This window comes from Erythrolamprus reginae, chromosome 3 (genome assembly GCF_031021105.1).
Source record: "Erythrolamprus reginae isolate rEryReg1 chromosome 3, rEryReg1.hap1, whole genome shotgun sequence".
Taxonomy (NCBI): Eukaryota; Metazoa; Chordata; class Lepidosauria; order Squamata; family Dipsadidae; genus Erythrolamprus; species Erythrolamprus reginae.
In genome coordinates, this window is record NC_091952.1 from 68,495,482 (window position 1) to 68,516,506 (window position 21,025).

Genomic DNA, 21,025 nt, shown 5'->3' on the forward strand with positions numbered 1-21,025 from the left:
GCACTCCTCCTACACCGACAGGGGCATGGAAGGACATGGGCTATACAGTTAGTCCCCTGGAGTCATAGCAGCCATCTGACTGCAGAGGCTGACACAGCAGCCACCCCACTTTCTGCTTCTCCCCACATTCCTGCATTCCAAGGGCAGCCCCTCATTTACAAAACTGCAGGTTTGTTTCAGATCTCCCACTCATATAGGGAATGTCCTGGAAGACTCTCTGATGATGGTGCCCCTCAGTGTTTCATTTTAAAAGCATGTTATTCAAATGCATCCTAAAATTACTTTTCCCTGTTCCGACTTTTTAACAAGGAAACTGTTCTGTCTGGGTCACTCCGGAAGCAAAGACCAACCCAAAAGAGAAGCCAGACACACCGGTAAAAGGCAAAGGCAGTTTATAAAATTCAAGAAAAACACAGGTAACAGAAAATGTCCTTACAAACAGGAAAACGCTGTATCTTCAGATATATCCATGAAGGCAAAAGTCCATGCAGCAATACAGGATTCTTGCTGCCAAGACGAGGCTCTAGATAGCAGACCTACCCCTCCCACGGGTCTTCCAAACTGCTGGGCCACAAGCCAGGAACAGAGACGCCGAGAACAAAGCAGGACATCAGGACACCGTAACTCCAATTGATAACACTCCACATGGCTTCAAGGGCTTGCCTGCCTTTTAAACCCTGCTAAGAAGGACCACACCCAAGCCCAGCTGTTCCTAATTCAGTGCTGATAATACTTCTTTAATTGCTCCTTTCTTTGATCTGAACGTCTCTGTCGCATGTCAATGACGGCTTGTGCGTTATCACCTAATGACTCCAAGCTACTGGCTGGGGAGAGCCCCCCCCCCGGGGCTCTCATGCTGTTCTCCTTCGTCCCATTCCTGACTTTTCTCTCCCCCGTCCGACTGTTCAGCCCCCTCCTCTTTGCTGTCTTCCTCCTCCGGGCATGGAGCCAGCAGAGACACAGCTGGTCCCTGAGCAGCCTCAGGCTGAATCACAACAGAAACCAAGGAGGATGAGTACAAAAGTGGGAAGGTTATTTTGCATGCACTTTTACATATTAAGAATTGGTCTTAGCACGCCGTCTTTTGCAAATCCATTAGTAACACAAATATAAAATCTATTTACTCTGAAGCATGAGGTTTATTTCTGCCTGTTACGTCGACAACAATACAATAATAATTAGCATCTATGTATTCAAAGATTTAAGATTTAGTTGGATTTGTATGCCGCCCCTCTCCGAGGACTCGGGGCGGCTCACAGCATGTACAAAAAACAGAAAACAGTAATAACAATCCAATTAATAATGCATTAAAACAATCTTTAAAATTCTAATTAAAAAAAAAAATTCCATTCACTGGATATACACGACCTTTTTATAAACACTAATGCATTTCTGAAACATCCCATAAACGTATTGTAGATACCTAAAATACCATAAACGCCCCAAAAAAGTATTGTAGATACCTAAAATAAAAGTCACTACAGGGACAAGATTTGAACTGATTTTCACAATTTGCAGTTTAATCTACATACGATTAAATGCACTTAAAATCCAAATTCCCTAGTCCAATTTCAATTCAATGAGATTTTCTTTGCATAACATGTGCCGTTATACTGCACCAGCTGTCTCTCCCCCTGTAACAAGTTTACAGGCTTGGCAGAAATCATACCAAGTTGCATTACTTTGCAGACCTTACAGCAAAGGGCTCTTCTCAGCTGCCAAAATGTGATCTCATAAGAATAGCTGTGCTAGAGCAGGCCAAGGCCCTTCTTAGTTTACATTTTATTTGCAGAGCAACCAACCGGATGTCTTTGGAGTTGTCCCAGGCAGGAGATGGAGACATAATCCTCTCCCATAGCGTTCCTCTGCTGCTAATATTTGGAGACATAAATCCCCCAACCTGGAAGTAACACAATGTTCAATTCAATGACATAAATTCTGCCTTTGACAGAATTTATCCTCCATGAATTCATCCAACTCCTTTCAAATCCATCCAACTTAGTGGTCATCACTATATCTGCTAGCAATGAATCTCACTGGTCAAATATGTAAGACATCAAGGCGCACATTATTTCCCTAAGAGAAACTGCAACCTGACAGGTAGTTTCATTGAACAGTCTTTCATCCTAACTTACTTTCTCTCTGTTATGTGTGATATGTGTATTGTACACATCCTTTTTAAAACTAAAGAATCCCAAATATTTCAGATTTTTCTCATTAAAAAAAACCTATCTTGAGCTGCCTGGTCATTTTGGTTGCCTTTTTTCTAACTTCACTATATCCTTTTTTCAGATGTTGTTGTTGTTAAATTTATATGCCACCTATCTGTCCACAGGGTTACTCTAGGCAGATTAAAACTACAGTATAAACAAAAATGAAGAAATAAAAATAAAATTTAAACAAATGTAAAACATTAGAATAATAAAACAAACATGGAAAAAGAAAATAAGTAGTAAAAAAAAGATGGGATAGTGTGGAAAAGAAAGTGAACAGTTATCACGACAATTACATTATAATGACCAGAATTGCATGCAGTGCCCCAAAAGCAGATGTACTGAAAGACAATAGAGTGTCAGCAATTGTTAATGATCTCTAGTGTGAAATTTGCCTTTCTGACAACTGCCAGCATTTTCATTGAGCAGGGGTTTTCCTCCTTAACTGACTTCTCAGAAACTTCCCAAGCATGGCACAGCCACCATAATTAAGAATCTTTATCACATAGTATATATTATAAAATAAAACCATATCAAACATTATTTGTTAGGTTCATTTTTATACTCTCCTAAGCAGGGGTGAAATGCCCCTGGTTCACTTGTGCCTGACAGTTGTCAGAGAGTTGGTCGCTAAGGGAACGTGAGGCTCCCTCCACCCATCCAGACACTGCCATTTAGGTTCTTTTATCCTCTGAGCATGCACAAAATGCTTTGCACATGCACAGAGGGTAAAAGAATGCAAATGGTGGCACCCGGGTGGGTGGGTGGAACCTCGCACTCCCTTTACTCCCTTTGTGACCAGCTCTCAAATGACTTAAGGCATGAGCGAAGTGGGAACATTTCACTTCTGCTCCTAAGCCTTCACTCAATATCTTTTCTGCCATATTTCCAAAACGTAATAGAAACTTTGCCTAGTGCTTCTCACAGATGGATTTATCTGTCTGTCTGTCTGTCTGTCTATGTATCTGTCTGTCTGTCTGTCTATCCATCCTATCTATCTATCTATCTATCTATCTATCTATCATCTATCTATCTATCTATCTATCTATCTATCATCTATCTATCTATCTATCTATCTATCTATCTATCATCTATCCATCCATCCATCCATCCATCCATCTATCATCTATCTATCTATCTATCTATCTATCTATCTATCTATCTATCTATCTATCTATCATCTATCTATCTATCTATCTATCTATCTATCTATCTATCTATCCATCTTATCTATCTATCTATCTATCCATCTTATCTATCTATCTATCTATCTATCTATCTATCTATCTATCTATCTATCTATCTATCTATCTATCGGATTTCTAGGATATCCTTCTCCAGTGGACTCAGGGCGGCTTACACAATAAATTCAATACAAACGTATAAAATGTATAAGCAACCTAATATAAAATATAATTTAAAAACCCCAAACAATTAAAACCATTAATCTAAAATCTAATCACAATCATTCACTCATACTGTCAGCTGCAGCAGGGTGGCAAGCTCAAGGGCCCCAGGCCTGCCAGCAAAGATGTGTTTTTAGAGCCTTATGAAAGGCAAGGAGGGGGGGGGAAGCAGCGTGAATCTCTTGGTGGGAGTTGATTCTAAAAGGCCAGAGTTGCCACAGAGAACGCCCTTCCCCTAGGCCCACCAGGTGACCATTGTTTGGCTGATGGGACCTGGAGAATGCCGACTCTATGGCTCTAACCAGCCGCTGGGAAACATGAGGCAGTAGACCATCCCGTAAGCCATGTAGGGTTTTATAGATAATGATCAACACTTTAAATCACGTTCAGAGACCAATTGCAGCTCATGGAGTGATGGTGAAACATGGATATATCTCAGTAGGCCCATGACAGCTTGTGCAGCTACATTTTGGACTAACTACAGTCTCTGAACATTCTTTAAAAGTAGCCCCGTGTAGTGAACATTGCAATAATCAAGCCACGAGGTGATGAGCGTGTGAGTGACTGTGAGAAGAGACTCCCTGTCCAAATAGGGCCACAACTGATGCACCAGGTAGACCTGTGCAAATGTTCCCCTTGCCACAGCTGAGAGAAGTTGTTCTAGGTTCAGCTCTAAATCAAGGAGGACTCCCAAGCTGCAGACCCTATCTGAGGGGGATAAAGCAAAACCCGCAACCACTCCATCTTGAGGGGTTGTGCTTGAGTCTGTTAACACCCATCCAGACTCCCACAGCCTCCAAGCACCAGCACATCACCTCCACTGCTTGACTGAATCAATGGAGGTAAGCATTCAATGATTACTTTTTAATATTTTCAGCATACTGCCCAAAGGAAACTCCACACAACTTTCACATCAATATCTTTTTCTTGATTGCTTACAAACAGCTCAGGATATATGTGACATTAGGGCTTTCTGCTCTAATATGCATCATGCTACACTTAATTAATCTGAACCATGTTTGCAACTTGACTGACAATTTGAGCCGAGACAAGGGACCTCCCAGAGATATTCACAATTACTTTAGCAGTCCCCACCTAGAATAGTTAAGTATCATCTGCACATATGGCCAATTCATTCCTTACTCCTAAATCAAGATAAATTACGGACCAATTAAAAATCACCAGTCCTAACAAATAACCTTGAGGACTCCCTATCTTGCTTAGCTCCATTAAGAAAATAACTTCTTTGTCTGTTTTTTAAGCACTTAGGCTTCCATAAAAGGGAGTTATCCCATAACCATTAACTTCATTCAATAGGAACTTGAAGTTCAGTTTTTCTAAAGGAGATCCCAATCTAGTTGAAAACTACAGATCAATTTCTCTATGCTGTGTCACATGCAAAATCATGGAATCAATCATAAACCAATCAATTAGCCTCCACCTAGAAACTAATAATCTACTCTCTGACAAACAATTTGGTTTCAGGAAAAAATTATCTTGTAACCTGCAACTCCTTCACTGCAAAAACATATGGACAGCATATCTCGACCAGGGCAAATCAATAGACACAATTTATATAGACTTCTGTAAAGCCTTCGACTCAATGGTTCATGATAAACTACTTCTAAAACTGAAATCCTACAGCATCTCAGGATTCCAACATAATTGGATAATTACTTTCCTTTCAAACAGAAAAACAAGTTGTCAAAATAGGGAGCGCCATATCTAATCCTGTTCCTGTCAGCAGTGGCGTACCCCAAGGCAGTGTACTAGGACTGATACTCTTCATACTCTACATAAAGGACCTTTGCGACCACATTACAAGCAACCGCATTCTCTTCACTGATGATGCAAAACTCTTCAACACCACAGACAACACAGCTACCCTCCAAAAAGACCTTGACTTTGTATCAGAATGGTCAAAGATTTGGCAACTCTAAATCTCAACCAAAAAATGCTCTGTCCTACACATTGGCAAAAAGAATCCAAGTATCAAATACAAGCTGGATAAACAAGACCTTACAGACAACCCCAAGCTGGATAAACAAGACCTTACAGACAACCAATCAATTAGCCTCCACCTAGAAACTAATAATCTACTCTCTGACAAACAATTTGGTTTCAGGAAAAAATTATCTTGTAACCTGCAACTCCTTCACTGCAAAAACATATGGACAGCATATCTCGACCAGGGAATACTCATGTCAAATGACCTAAGTGCCAAAACTCACTGCAACAACATCGCAAAAAAGGCTTCAAGAGTTGTTAACCTAATTCTACATAGCTTCTTCTCTGGTAATATCACTCTACTAACCAAAGCATAAAAAACTTTCACCAGACTAATCCTTGAATACAGCTCATCTGTCTGGAACCCACACCGCATTTTTAATATAAATACATTAGAAAGCATCCAGAGATACTTTATGAAAAGAGTCCTTCACATCTCTACCTGCAACAATATACCATACACAACCAGACTTGAAATCCTAGGCTTAGAAAGCTTGGAGCTTTGTTGCCTTAAACATGACCTAAGCATAGCCCATAAAATCATCTGCTACAATGTCCTTCCTGTCAATGACTACTTCAGCTTCAACCACAACAATACACGAGCACATAATAGATATAAACTCAAAGTAAACTGCTCAAAACTCGACTGTAGAAACTATGACTTCAGCAACTGAATAGTTAATGAATGGAGCTCATTACTGGACTCTGTTGTTTCATCACCAAACCCCCAAATCTTTACCCTTAGACAATCCACTGTTGACCTCACCCAATTCCTAAGAGGTCAGTAAGGGGCGTCCTTACCAGTGTACCTACCTTCCCTGTCCTATGTTTTTCTCTTATTAGTACCAATATCATGTATATAAACAATGTTATTTTTTGTACACTATCAATATGTACTTGACAAATAAATAAATAAATAAATAAAAATATTGAAGGGATCATCTCAAACTTTATCCCACTGACACTGAGCTTTGTCTGTTAAGCTAGCTGTGCTTGCAGAAAAGATAACATTTCTAAGAGCATTACTTTGCTGGTTCTGACTTTTTCTAAGTCTTCATGCTTTTATTTTTAGGCAAGTCGGCCATTTACTGGATTAACTTTGGAATTTAGGTTACTCCATAAGGGATCATCTCAAAGCTCGTTCTCTTCTGTTCAAAATTTGAAACCAATAAACAGGTAATATGGTTGGACATCTTTGAAATAAATTACCTATAGGAAAGTAAGGAAAAGAGAAGATCACACAAAAGAGTGATAGTTAAATAGGAAATTCAGATCTGGCTGCTATTCAATCTCACTTCTGATTCCTTGCCTATATGTCTGATTATATTATTATTTATAATATAACTGGTGAGAAAGAGCTGGTCAGAAAAGTTCATAGAAAAAATAATAGCATGGAGTTGATGAACTTGAAGTCAAGTTATCAGTCATCAGCATTAATGGGAAATAAAGATATCTGATAAAGAAGGGATTGAGGCACCCAGCAATTTTAACTCATAATTAGTTTGTAATCTTGCTTTGAGGAAAATCAGCAGAATAGTCAATCTATGTCCCCATGTAAGTAGAAGGCAGCAGATATGGAAGACCGCACAAATATATACTTAATTATATTTTGAGAGATGTCTATTTATAAACCAATATTTAGCAGAGGAGCCATGAAGACCTTAGAAAAGATATTCAAATACCATTTGGTGTCTATACCTAGAAAGATAAGAATTATGAAAGCCATGAGATTTCCTGTGACACTTGATGGAAGTGAAAGTAGGACTTCAAAGAAGCAGAATAGGAAGAGTATCAACACCTTTGAAATTTGGTGTTGGAGAAGACTTTGACAGTCAAAGGGGAAAAAAATCCCTAAATGGATCATCAAAGAAATCAACCCAGAGTTCTCACTTGAGTCATGAATGACCAGGCTCAAATTATCCTACATTGGACACATTCAAAGACCCAGGTTTGTGGAAAAGGCTCTTATGTTGGGAAAGTGTCAGCTTTATCAGGTAGACCAGACATGAAACATTGTAATATAAACTAATTTTAGCTTATTGTAAAACTGCCGGTACATTAATAGAAACTTGCAAATCTGAAAGTGCAATTATCCCACCATCACTTTTACAGACTGATAACTTAGTGAGGGTCCCTCCTGAACATGTTCCACCCACTATGTAGCTATGCACTATGCTCCCTCTTATCTGACATTCCCTGGGTAGAATCTCTTCACTTAGTCTCCCAAGGTAGTTCCTACATACCATTACAGAAAGGGGAAAGAAAAGAGAAGAGCAAAGACGATTGGGAGACTTGACAAAATGATTTAAGGATAGATTGCATGGGGAAAATGTACCTGTGAGGTCATTTCTTAAAACAACATGATGGTCCATAACCAATTACTCAATCAGCTCCATATTGTGAGAGGGCTATGCTGGAAACATCGGTATCAATGCATACAATAAAATCAATTAAGAAATCACAATGTATCAATAAAATCTGGTGCACCAGTTGTGACCCTATCTGGACCGGGAGTCACTGCTCACAGTCACTCATGCCCTCATCACCTCGAGGCTCGACTACTGTAATGCTCTCTACATGGGGCTACCTTTGAAAAGTGTTCGGAAATTTCAAATCGTGCAGAATGCAGCTGCGAGAGCAATCATGGGCTTCCCCAAATATGCCCATGTCACACCAACACTCCGCAGTTTGCATTGGTTGCCGATCAGTTTCCAGTCACAATTCAAAGTGTTGGTTATGACCTATAAAGCCCTTCATGGCACCGGACCAGATTATCTCTGGGACTGCCTTCTGCCGCACAAATCCCAGCGATCGGTTAGGTCCCACAGAGTGGGTCTTCTCCGAGTCCCATTAACTAAACAATGTTGTTTGGCAGGACTCAGGGGAAGAGCCTTCTCTGTGGCGGTCCCGGCCCTCTGGAACCAGCTCCCCCCAGAGATTAGAATTGTCCTCACCCTCCTCGCCTTTCGTAGGCTCCTTAAAACCCACCTCTGCCATCAGGCATGGAGGAACTGAGATATTCTTTCCCTCTAGGCCTCTACAATTTATGCATGGTATGTTTGTATGTTTGTTTGGTTTTATAAATAAGGGTTTTTTAGTTGTTTTAGTATTGGATTGTTACATGCTGTTTTTATCACTGTTGTTAGCCGCCCCGAGTCCACGGAGAGGGCCGGCATACAAATCCAATAAATAAATAAATTAAGAAACATTAGAGGAAATTATGGAGTCAGCTTCATCTGTCGAATTTATGGCATGCCTACCCATTGAAGAATAACATTCAAGGCCCTTGTTATGGAATCTAAAATAGAGTTTCAGTTTCAGAATTGAACCATTGTCTCTTACTAACCACACACCAATGGATTCCTCATATAGGCCAAACCAATCTATGCAATTTTCCAATATGGCACCCTCATTATCTCACCACGCCAATTCCTGATAAGTGATGATAAGAGTTATAATTTAACACATCTAGAAGGTAGCAGATAGAGGAAAGGTGAACCACTGGTTTGCCAGCTAGACTGATGGACTCATTTTAAAAAATCACTAGAACAGTGATGGTGAACCTTTTTCCCCTTGGGTGCCGAAAGTGAGTGCCCACACCCATAATTCAATGCCTCGGGAGGCTGAAAATTGCCTACTCTGCTCTCTGGAGGCCCTTTGAAGGCCAGTAACATCCCATTTCCCAACTTCTGGTGGGCCTGGTAGGCCAGTTTTTGACCCTTCCCAAGCTTCACCGGAGCCTGTGGAGGGCAAAATGCGCTTCCCCATCCCCCCTGGAGGCCCTCTGGAAGCCAAAATTGTCCTCCCAGACCCTTTGTGCAACTCAAAAATCAGCTGGCTGGTGCACACATGAGTGCTGGAACTGAGCTAGGGCATTAGCTTGTGTGCCAACAGATGTGGCTCCGTGTGCCACCTGTGTCACCCATGCCATAGGTTCGCCATCACTGCACTAGAACATATTTGCTATATTTTCTGTCAATATATCCATATGCAGAACTGAATAGCTGCTGATCAGCTGGATTGCTAAGTATGATTTTTTTTAAAAAAACTGCTGAGAGCTATAACATCCTCAGGGCAGACACCATCCTAGAAAACCAGCAACTGAGAGAATGAAAAAAAAAGTTGTACATTCCTTTTCCTTACGGATAAATGATTTAAGACAGATGATGTGTCTAAGTCATTTAATCAAAGTCAGTATGGCAATCAGTCACTTTAATTTGGTTCCAGATAAGGAAAGTTTATTTTATACACTCCACTTACTTCTTATAAGTTTCACAAACTATTGCTTCTCTTTTACTATTGCCCTGGCAAAACTTAATTTTGAATCATCAGAAATGAGGAAGCTGGCACCATAACTTTATTTCTGAGCTTTCTCCTGCACATATTGTGACAAAATGACTGAAGTTTGTTGTAGATTTTAATAGCACCAAAATAATCCTATTTTGTGTTTCTATGTATGAAACCAATGTGGTTTGTGGTAATGGCAAGAGGGGTGGGGACTGGGACATCAGCTGAGGAAGAGGATTGGTGAAAGAAAATATATGTTACAGGTGACCAGCGAAGAGAAGCATGAGAAGAATTGAAGACTGGAGATATACAGCCTTTTAAGGTTAGTCTGCTCCTGGCAATGGATACCTCATGTGGAGGAGCTGTTCTAGGGCAGGGGTCTCCAACCTTGGCAATTTTAAAGCCTGTGGACTTCAATTTCCAGAATTCCTCAGCCAGCTTTGCTGGCTGAAGAATTCTGGGAATTGAGGTCCACAGGCCTTAAAGTTGCCAAGGTAGAAGACCCCTGTTCTAGGGCACTGACTGGACATGACAAAGAAAATCAAGTAGGAGTTCAGAGATATAAGGGAGTCAAATTAGTTATGATATATCAAGGACAAATGGCAGGGGACATTACACTGGAGGTTCAGGAAAGTTGACATAGGCCATTTTGTGCCAATATTTACTTCAGAACCAATTGACTCATTTCAGGCCATATTGCTAGAGACCCTGAGTTTAGGATACTGTAAAAGGCCAGGTCTATCAATAACAAGATCATGTTAATCTATGACTGCATGGGAGGCTATATATGGGGACATAGTGTATACCAGTGTTTTTCAACCTTTTTTCTTCAGGGGAACCCTTTGATGCTGTGCGTGCAGGGGGGGGGGGCGTTCAGTCACTGGAGTCCATAATGAGTGGGCAGGACCACGACTTCGACGCAGTCCCCGAATAGGTGTTCTGAGAGAAGGTGAAGCCAATAGCGGAGTGATGGTGGTTGTGGGGGAATGGGGGCGTTGGGTCCATCTTTCCCCTGCTGTGTCCCCTTTACTCTGCTTGGTGTAGACACCATATTGGCTGGAAGGGAAGATGATGAGAGGCGGCTGCAGGATCAGTGGTGGCTGTGGTAGGTGGTGAAGGGTACCAAGGAGCAAGAAGCACACTGGAGAAAAGCCTGTTCGTTTCTCCACAGTCCGTCCTCCACCTCTTTTCCTCCTCCTCCTTTGCTGGGGTCTCCCTCAGCAGCCGACGGTTAACGGAAGCCCCCTGGCAGCCGAGGTGAAGGAGCAGCTCCTTCTCTCCTCTCCAGCCAGAATGAAGAAAGAGAGACCCCTGAGGGGGAGTGAGCGATGAGGGTTGCTGCTGCTGCGTGATACGGTCCTGGTCAATTTTTTTTCTCGTTAAGTCACGGAACACCTGGTTGGCCCTTGAGGAACCCTTGGGTTCCGCGTAACCCTGGTTGAAAAACACTGGTGTATACTATCAAAATTTGGCTAGGTGACAATAGCAATGCTGTCCTATAAAAAGATTGAGAGCTATTGTGTGATCTCACTGAAATTCTGGCAAACATTATGAATTTCTACCTATTTGCAGAATTGCTGATGTAGGAAAAAGGGAAGGAGGAGGGGGAAATTGAAGGCGAAGTGAAAAAAGAACAGATAATTGCAAAACCATTGTCAATCATCTCTGAGAACTCTTGAAGAATTGACAACATCCCAGAAGATTGGAGGAGAACAACCTTCAGCATCAAAAAGGGTAGAGGAAACCAAAGGAATTACAGACTTATCAATTTGATTTCTATAATAGGCAAGGTTGTTGAACAAATAATCAAACAGCATGATTGAAAGCACTATGATGAGCATGCTGCAGTTCACAGGAATCAGTATGGGCTTGTCACAAACAAATTGTGCCAGACTAATCTGATATTTTTCTTTGGTAGTTACTAACTTAGATGAAATGAATGCCATTGAAATAGTACACCTGGACATCAGTGTAGTTTTCAGTACAGTGACTCATGATATTTTCCTTAATAAAATGTAGAACAAGCTTTGACTTATCCTGCATTTTGTTCCTCTCTTCCACTCATCAAGTTCATGTTTAGCTAACAGGGCTGAGAAAAAGTCATAATCGTATTTCTTTGTATTACACCTTGTGTAACTAATTACCCTTATACTTGGAGAGTTGTCTTTATGCTCAAACACATGCAAATATAGAAACATAGAAGACTGACGGCAGAAAAAGACCTCATGATCCATCTAGTCTGCCCTTATACTATTTTCTGTATTTTATCTTAGGATGGATATATGTTTATCCCAGGCATGTTTAAATTCAGTTACTGTGGATTTACCAAACCACGTCTGCTAGAAGTGTGTTCCAAGGATCTACTACTCTTTCAGTAAAATAATATTTTCTCATGTTGCTTTTGATCTTTCCCCCAACTAACTTCAGATTGTGTCCCCTTGTTCTTGTGTTCACTTTCCTATTAAAAACACTTCCCTCCTGAACCTTATTTAACCCTTTAGCATATTTAAATGTTTCGATCATGTCCCCCCTTTTCCCTCTGTCCTCCAGATTATACAGATTGAGTTCATTAAGTCTTTCCTAATATGTTTTATGCTTAAGCTCTTTCACCATTCTTGTAGCCCGTCTTTGGACCCGTTCAATTTTGTCAATATCTTTTTGTAGGTGAGGTCTCCAGAACTGAACACAGTATTCCAAATGTGGTCTCGCCAGCACTCTATATAGCGGGATCACAATCTCCTTCTTCCTGCTTGTTATACCTCTAGCTATGCAGCCAAGCATCCTGCTTGCTTTTCCTACTGCCTCACCACATATAGTTTCCTCTAGATTAGGAAGTGGCTGAATGTGGTAGATAAAGAGCTCTCAGGCAGCACTGACAGCAGAGAGACACATGGGCAACATGGTACAGAACCCTTGTTCATTTCGGGCCTTGTTCATACCCATTCAATGGAATGAATGTTTGAAGTGGGTTATGATTTTGTATTACAGTTGAACCAGGGAATCCTGTGCTTAATTTAACTACGATTAAGTCTTGGCACTTAAGCTGATTCTGCAATGCTTCAATATTGATTTATTGTTGTATATGGCTCTAACAACTGGATAAGGCAGCAGTTCTAAATGTGCTATATGTAAATATTTGCTTAGGGGTCCAATATAAAATCTGCTAATCAATATTCAAATATATATTATCCAAGTTATGTTGCCAGCTCAAACAAGACAACAAATACCTGCTCAAACTCAGTCTTCAAATAAAAGTATAATTCCATTCAACAGTATCTTTATGACTTGGTTGGGTTCAATAGTTGATTTCTGAATGATGGAATATTTTATAAAATACCCAGAAAGCTGCAAGAAGAATGACAGATATTAAGGCAAACTAATCTACAGTAGCAATAAAAGAGACTTGCTTCAGAAAGTATATTAACCTGTTAAATTATGCAATACTGAAATCTAGGAAAGTATATTTATTGTTACTATTATTTTCCAATGAAATCAAAAGTAATACCTTAGTACCTTTGGCTTACATGTCCTAACTATAAGATTACAGTTTAGTTGTTTTTCTATAATGGTCATTAAAGGAAAACTATATATACATTTGCTATATGTACATTTCTCCAGAATAACGGTGGCTCATTTTCACAAGAGTTGAAACAGGCATTGGCAACTTGTTTCATCTCAATGGAGCTGGACTTGTTTCCATAGTTGGAACACAAGGTCCATATCAAAGCAGAGCCTCATTCTGGAGACTGTAATAAGAAACGTATGGGAAGCTATGTCATAATCATTTACAATAATTGTGGTCATAGTTTGCAATAAATAAATAAATAAACAAACAAACAAACAAACACACACACACACACACACACACACACACACATACAAGTCACAATAGGATAAATACAAGTCACAATAGGAAAAGAGATGGGAGCAGAAGAATAAAACTAGCAATGCAGAAGTACCAAATTTTATTTTGGTCATTTCTCTCTAGGAATCTAAGGCAGAGATCTTCAAACTTGGCAACTTTAAGACTTGTGGACTTCAACTCCCAGAATTCTCCAGCCAACCTAGCTGGCTGGAGAATTCTGGGAACTGAAATCTGCAAGTCTTTTTTTTTTTGCAAAAAGTTTTTCCCCCTCCACTTCAAAAACATTCATATAACATCATATAAATTCAATACAACTTAACGAACATATTCTTAAACATAATTATTCATCTTCAGCATGGCAGTTGATCAACTTGTACTCTTTACCTCGTCCCTGCAGCACTTTTCCTAAGTTTCTTTCCAGGCGACTTCCAATCCAAAAATCCAATCAATCAGTCCATTTGTGGCGGCTGCGTCTTGGATGATGGCTTTTAACAAGCCATTTTCAGGTGCTGCCAGTCGGGAGCTCTTTATTGGCTCTTGGGGGCCCTCCCAGATCGCCGATAGTGCCTCCCTTCTTCACCACCCCTCCTGGGTGGTTCCAACCCAGTTCTGATTGAACCAGGTCCCCAGGTGACAGAGATATCGGGGTTCCCAAACAAAGCGTGGGAAACTCTGTATTGCCATGGTGCTTGGGTTTGGCTCTCTGAAATCCACAAGTCTTAAAGTTACCAAGTTTGGGGACCCCTGTCATAAATTGGGAAAAGACATAGATGGAAAACAAACTGGGAACTGGACAAATAGCCTTTGTAATAATGAAAAAGCCAAACAAGCCAGACAACAGCAGTGAAAAAAATCTTTCACCTAGTATAATAGATGAATGCAGCACCCATTTCAATTCTACATTCATCCATTGGGGAAATATTCTGCCATAGAGAGGTTATCAGTAAAACAAAACTATGCTGGCTGAAGAATTCTGAGAGTTGAAGTCCACAAGTCTTAAAGTTGCCAAATTTGGGGACCCCGGTCTATGGCTATTTGAGGGTGCTGGTTGAGAGAGAAATCCTGAGGAAGTTTGCTTTTCAAGATGCCTAGTGATTGCTCTAATTTCATTATCTACCTTTACCAGAGAAGCCAAAACTCAATTCAGGTTTTGTTTTGTTTTAAAAATATCTGCTGGTAATAAGTGACAAAATAACTTCCTGTGAACAGCAGGTTTTGGAGAACTGGTAGCAGAAATTTTGAGTAGTTTGGGAAACTGGCAAATACCTCTGGCTAGCCCCAGAATGGTGTGGGAATTGAAATTTTGCAGTATCCTGCCCCTGCCACACTCCCCAAGCCAGCTTCACAAGAACCAATAGGGGGAAATGTTGAATTTCACCCCTGCATTGTGCTATGTCAAGCAGAAGAGATACAGGATAAGTGCAGGTAATTCCATAGTTTCATTAAATTAGAGTGTTTGGAATCAGACCCTGCCTTGCTATGGAGCTCCTGTAACAACTATGAAAACAGGTTCTACATGAAATTTAGAAGAAGTCCATAATTTGCTGAAACAAGAAGCAAATTTAAAAAAATGTATACAGTGCACATATAAGAAAATAAAATTCTTATTTCCTTTAACTATCTAAATAAAATGACCAAAAAAAAAGCATTGACAACTGGGTAAGGAAAACACTGCTTGACCTGTAACCTATCTCAAGCTGTCACTTTGATGGAATGCAAAAGATGACAGAGGGTTAGAAATATGTCACTGCTGATATGTTTCTTTTATTCAAAGCTTCTCTGCTTTACATCTTGATTCTGTTCTAGAGCTTTCATTTTCACTGCATGCAGCTTTAATAAAGAACAGCTTTAACTGTTCTCACGTCACATGTTTAAGAAGAAAGCGTTTGAGCCCCTGCGTTCAGCTATATTTTTAAAATCAAAGTTTTGAGAATTTCAGCTAACTCTGCTCCACTGGAAAACATATTCAAGGCATGTATAAATGAATGGTTACGTCTACTTAATCTTTTAATGTTCATCCCTTCTCTCCTACATGAATTCAAGTATTCAGAAGTCAAGGATACAGAATCTTGGCTGGAGAAGAGTTGCTAAGTAGATTTTTGAGAAAAAAATGGAAGATGACTTAAATATGTCTTCCAAATATCAGTTCTTTTCTCCAGCAGGACATGCTCCCCATACAGTAAAGAAGCAATCTCCATACTTTTTTAGCTACATGAATTTAATATAAATCAGTTTTCTCCAACTTTGTGATGACGACTTACCATATTTTTCAGAGTATAAGATGCACCGGAATACAAAATATACCTAGATTTTAGAGGAAAACAAGGAAAAAAGTATTCTGAAACAAATGATGTAATAATATATTATTTAATAAAGTACCATGTAGCAGAATACTTTTTACAACCATCGATACTTTTTACAACCATGTATATTTTTTACAAACTTCAAATTTGACAGCTTTAAGACTAGTGGACTTCAACTTCCAGAAATCCTCCTCTAGTCATGCTAGATTAGAAGGCAAAAACAACCCCACTTTTGTGAAAAACGGGCCATTTTTCATCTGTTTTTTCACAAAAGTTGGGTAGGCAAAGGGTCTGGGGAACCTGCAGACAACTCTTTGGTATTGGGGGATGACAAAAATGCCCCCTTTTTGTGAAAAACAGGCCATTTTTTGCCCATTTTTTCCAGCCATATGCAACTAAGACATAGTAAGCCAATATAACTTAAAACTTAAAAAATAAGATTTTTTGCTGCTATTTGCCCACCAAACCAGGATCAACCTATTTTATATTTCTATCAAAAGTAGATGTATGCTACAATTGGGGTTTGCACCAAGCCAGGAAAGAAGAGAAGGAATTATGCAATCTACAAAAGGAAAAGACTGTATTAAAGAAACACATATTTCATCTAACCACAAATTATGGATGGATAGGTCATCAAGGTCAATTGTTTCTCAATCTTGGCAGCTTTTAGATATGTAGATTTCAACTCCAGGCAGGCTAGTTGTAGAATTCTGAAGTCTGCACATCTTATCAAAAGCAGGAGAACTCAAGGGCAATACAGTCATCTACATTCTTCCTGCAAATATAGATGGCAACTTTAAGACTTGTGGACTTCAATTCTCAGAATTCTGGGAATTGAAGTCCACAAGTCTTAAAGTTGCCAAGTTTGAAGACCTCTGCAGTAGATAAACACATACTTACTAGGGTATATTTCTCTTCCCAGTAGTTTTCAGTTTCCAGAAAGAAATATTTCCAAGTTGCATCCATGTTAAATGTGACCAGAAAGAAAGTAGCATCCTGAAGAATTTTGTCTGCATAATGCTTCCAATAGCCTCTAGGGGGCTCCATTTAATTGGAAAAAAGAAATGTAAAAATGCTGCATAAATGAAGTTTTCCAATACTGTAGTCCAAAAGGACTCAACTTCCATTAGATATGAAACAACAGCTGGCACAGAACAGCTGGGGCCCACCTTTTCTCAAATGACATTCTGAAAGAACATGCTAGTGGAGTGATAAATATGCAATGAATAAATGCTCTCATTTCCAAATAACTTTTTAAAAAATAAATTTTCACTTTAAATATCAAGGTTCTGGATTGGTATGCACCTCTGTGAAAACTTCAAGTGTAACTTCTTGATTAAGGCCCTCAAAATATTAATATTGGTCTGCTCATGATCCCTGCAACTGACACTAGTAACCTTATTTTCCATTATTCTTTCTAATTTCTAATTTTAAATCATGCAGAATGAGTACTTCCACAGAATTCCTACATTAGACTAAATTATGATTTATGTACAGTTTCTGAATAAACCAAACTTTGCTGGTTTCACACAAAATGCTAACACCAAATTTATAAATTACAGTGGATGAATTTATATAATTTCAATGAACTGCCATGGCTTGGCATGTTAAATTAACAATATACCTAGATGCTATGTGAATCCTAGTACTACTTGCTTTTTGGTTTGTTCTGTATTTCTCACATTAAATTTGGATTACCCAAACTATTCATTTTCTGTGTGTCACACAAACATTTTATACCTCTTTGGATACTTCTAGAAGGACAGTGCAATATTAAAGCACTTGTAAAGCTATTCCATGTTTCTCCACATTTTCTTTAAATATAAAGAAATAAACTTGGAAAAATTGTGAGAAAATAAGTACCGTCAAATCATTATTCCTTCTCCCTCATACTTCCTTTGGGACAAAATACTATCCCTAATACAAACCTTTAGTTGGGTTTCTCCAGACTTAGAGAAATCAATACCAAAAAAGGATCTCAATTTTTTGCAAACTTTTCACCTTGCATTCTAGTGATGCTTCCCCAGACCAACAGTTCAGAAGAGGGCATCATTTGCAGTATTTCTATTCTCTGTAGTATTTCAATTGGGGGTAAAAGGTGTGTGTGGGGGGGTTGACTGGAGTTCAGACTTCCAGGAATTCTCTAGTTCTTCTGCTTTTTGGTCAATAATGAACCATGCACAGGGCAGAAGACTCACAGAGAAAGGAACTATCAGTAGTTCAATAGAACTGGATATGACGTACTCAGTTAAGTATTTGATTTAAACCACCCCAAGAGGCTTCTGATCATGAACCAATCCTCCCTTCTCTGCAGTTCAAATTCCACATAAACTATAAATAGTATGATGTGGTCTTCACTTCAGAGTTGTTGTGTTGAGGAAGCCTTGCTAGAATATACAATGAAACATCTGCAATATAATATCAGCTGCTACTTTGGTACTGATCTCCCAAAGCCCAGAGAACCCAACTAAAAGGTATATAAAATGAAAGACTGCTACTACTATCCTGAATAATCCTCCCTAAAGTAGTATTCTGGGGAGTGGAATTTATGATTGTGAATTTTGAAATTCTTCTTAATATTTGTATTTGTAGCTTTATTTCTATAAGTGAAATGGAATTTATCCTGAATTGGGCAGCTATATGATGTTTAAAAATAAATAAATAAAATAATGCAAGATTCATTCTCACCCCCCCCCCCAACATCCAGCCATACTGTATATAGAAATATATGCAGGGTTGTGCACAAATGCATACAGGCAGAAATGTGTTAATAAGAATTTGAATAAATGACAGTATGTTGGCTTGAATTATCTAACAATTTTGAAACCTGTCACTTGTCAACACTGCTAAAAGATACACGGTACACTGTATGTTGCTTAAAGCATAAATCACACTGATGTTTCCTTAGAGTCTTACTAAGTGTTATTAAATTCAAAGGGTCTTAAATCTTTTATTGAGAACCCTATTGCCCTGTGGTGGGTTTTATATCTAATGTTATGCATCTGTTTATTTTTACTTCTCTCTGATGAAATAATCGATAATACAGTCAGTGTGATATTCTTTCATTTATAACCCTTCCCTGGTAAATGTGCAGAAGAGCAATTTTACTAAAAAGTGATGTGCCCTGTTACTAAACTTAGAATAGACTTAGAATAACTTGGTCACTTTGAATATATGCTAATTGGCATGCATTAAAATGAAATTTCATTGCATATAGCTCTCAAAGGGTAACTACATTCAATATACACTACATAAACATGACAAATAAATAAACAAATGAAAATTTATGCATATACCCACATATATGACATAGCGAACTTTGGGGCAAAGCTTCAGGGCAAAGAGTCTAGTTTAGCCTCAAATGAATTGGCGTATACAACTGTAACTCAAATTAAAATGCATAGTTTTTGAGACCTCCTCTGGATCTTGTTTCAATAGGCGTTCTTGGTCTTGCTTCAAAAAAATTAGCAACATTGATGGCCATTTTATATAATTACAGAATTAATCCACTGGAGTGTGACCAAAGCATGTTCAATTTTTCGTTACATTCTTTAATGTGCAATATTTGAATATGATCAATGGCTGATATATTTTTTCTTCCTTCCTTCCTTTCTTCCTTCATTTTCGTTTTTATATTATTGCAGTGGAAGTGATATTAAGAAGTCATCAGGGCCTTCATTCCTGCAGATCCATTGATACATTTTAAAAACCTGAATAGATCTGTGTCCTCTTTCTATATAAAGATCGCACACAATGTGAATAGAGAGAAATGAGCACATTCCTGCCAGCTATATGGTTGAACTAAGGCTGAGCAGCCTCTTCTAGGTTATACAACAGATCATAAATCCTGGGAAATAGCTTCTCCCCAGGATTACGAAACAAAAAAAAAATGAATCAAGCCTTGGATATATGTCGGAGATTCTCAGTCACCCAGGTCATAGTTGTCTTCAAGGTGATTTTTTTTTCTTCAAAAGACAACTGGACTGTTTTTTTTTCCCTTGAGGAAGAAGAAAACATTTCGCTTCCTATCCAAGAGGTTTCATTAGACCCTTGATATGAAAGAGGTGGTGTTAGAACTGAACACTCTGCCCTCAATAGAGGGGGAGGAATAAGGCACCACCTATCCCCAGTTTGCAATGGAGCCCTTACAAGAAGATTGTGCAACCAATTGCTCCATGATTCAGGTAACCCTGAGGGAGAAAGTAAATCCATAAGCGGCCTCAACAGTTCTGAGAGTGCTAACAGATAACTGCAAAGAAATACAATCCCTCCATCCCATCCCCATCATATCAGAACCTATTCTTCCATCTCTGCACCATCCAGACTCAACTGTCAGGATTTAGCCTCACTGGTGCAGTAGTTAGAGCAGTGTTTCCCAACCTTGGGACCTGGAAGATATTTGGACTTCAACTCCCAGAATTCCCCAGCCAGCGAATGCAAGATTCTTGGTCCCCGAACAAAGACCCAGATTGTTGTGGGCAATATGCTTACTCTCTGTAAACTGCTTAGAGAGGGCTGTAAAGCACTGTGAAGCGGTATATAAGTCTAATGACTAAAAATGCTAATGTCGTAATCCCCCTGTCGTAACACCTGATAAAGCTTCTTGGAGGAGAAGAGAAACATTTTCTTCTTCCTTGAGGAAAAAAATAATCCAATTGTCTTTTCAAGGGGAAAAAAAAGCACCTTTGACACACTGGATATAAGCTATGTGCCTTAAATTCAAAATTTTCAGTTACAATTTCAAATTACATGTGATAAACTTTTCACTAAAGAATATTTTAGTCCAGGGAGACTTGAAATCATCCAACTAACCAGATTATGCTATATTTTTAAAATTGCTACATTATTATATATGACCAATTAATTTTTTCAATTTTATATAATAATAATAATAATAATAATAATAATATTTTTTATAAAATCATTTATATTATTTTGGGTGGC

General features: G+C 38.9%; 1 protein-coding gene across 1 annotated transcript in view; it reads right to left on the reverse strand.

The window, feature by feature from the left end:
- Nucleotides 1–16,825, reverse strand: part of SYT2 (synaptotagmin 2) — a 68,049-nt gene extending 51,224 nt beyond the window's left edge. Inside the window, exon 1 of the mRNA XM_070745717.1 lies at nucleotides 16,691–16,825. The gene's annotated coding sequence lies outside the window, so the exon portion shown is untranslated. The remainder of the gene's footprint in view (nucleotides 1–16,690) is intronic.
- Nucleotides 16,826–21,025: the final 4,200 nt, after the last annotated feature.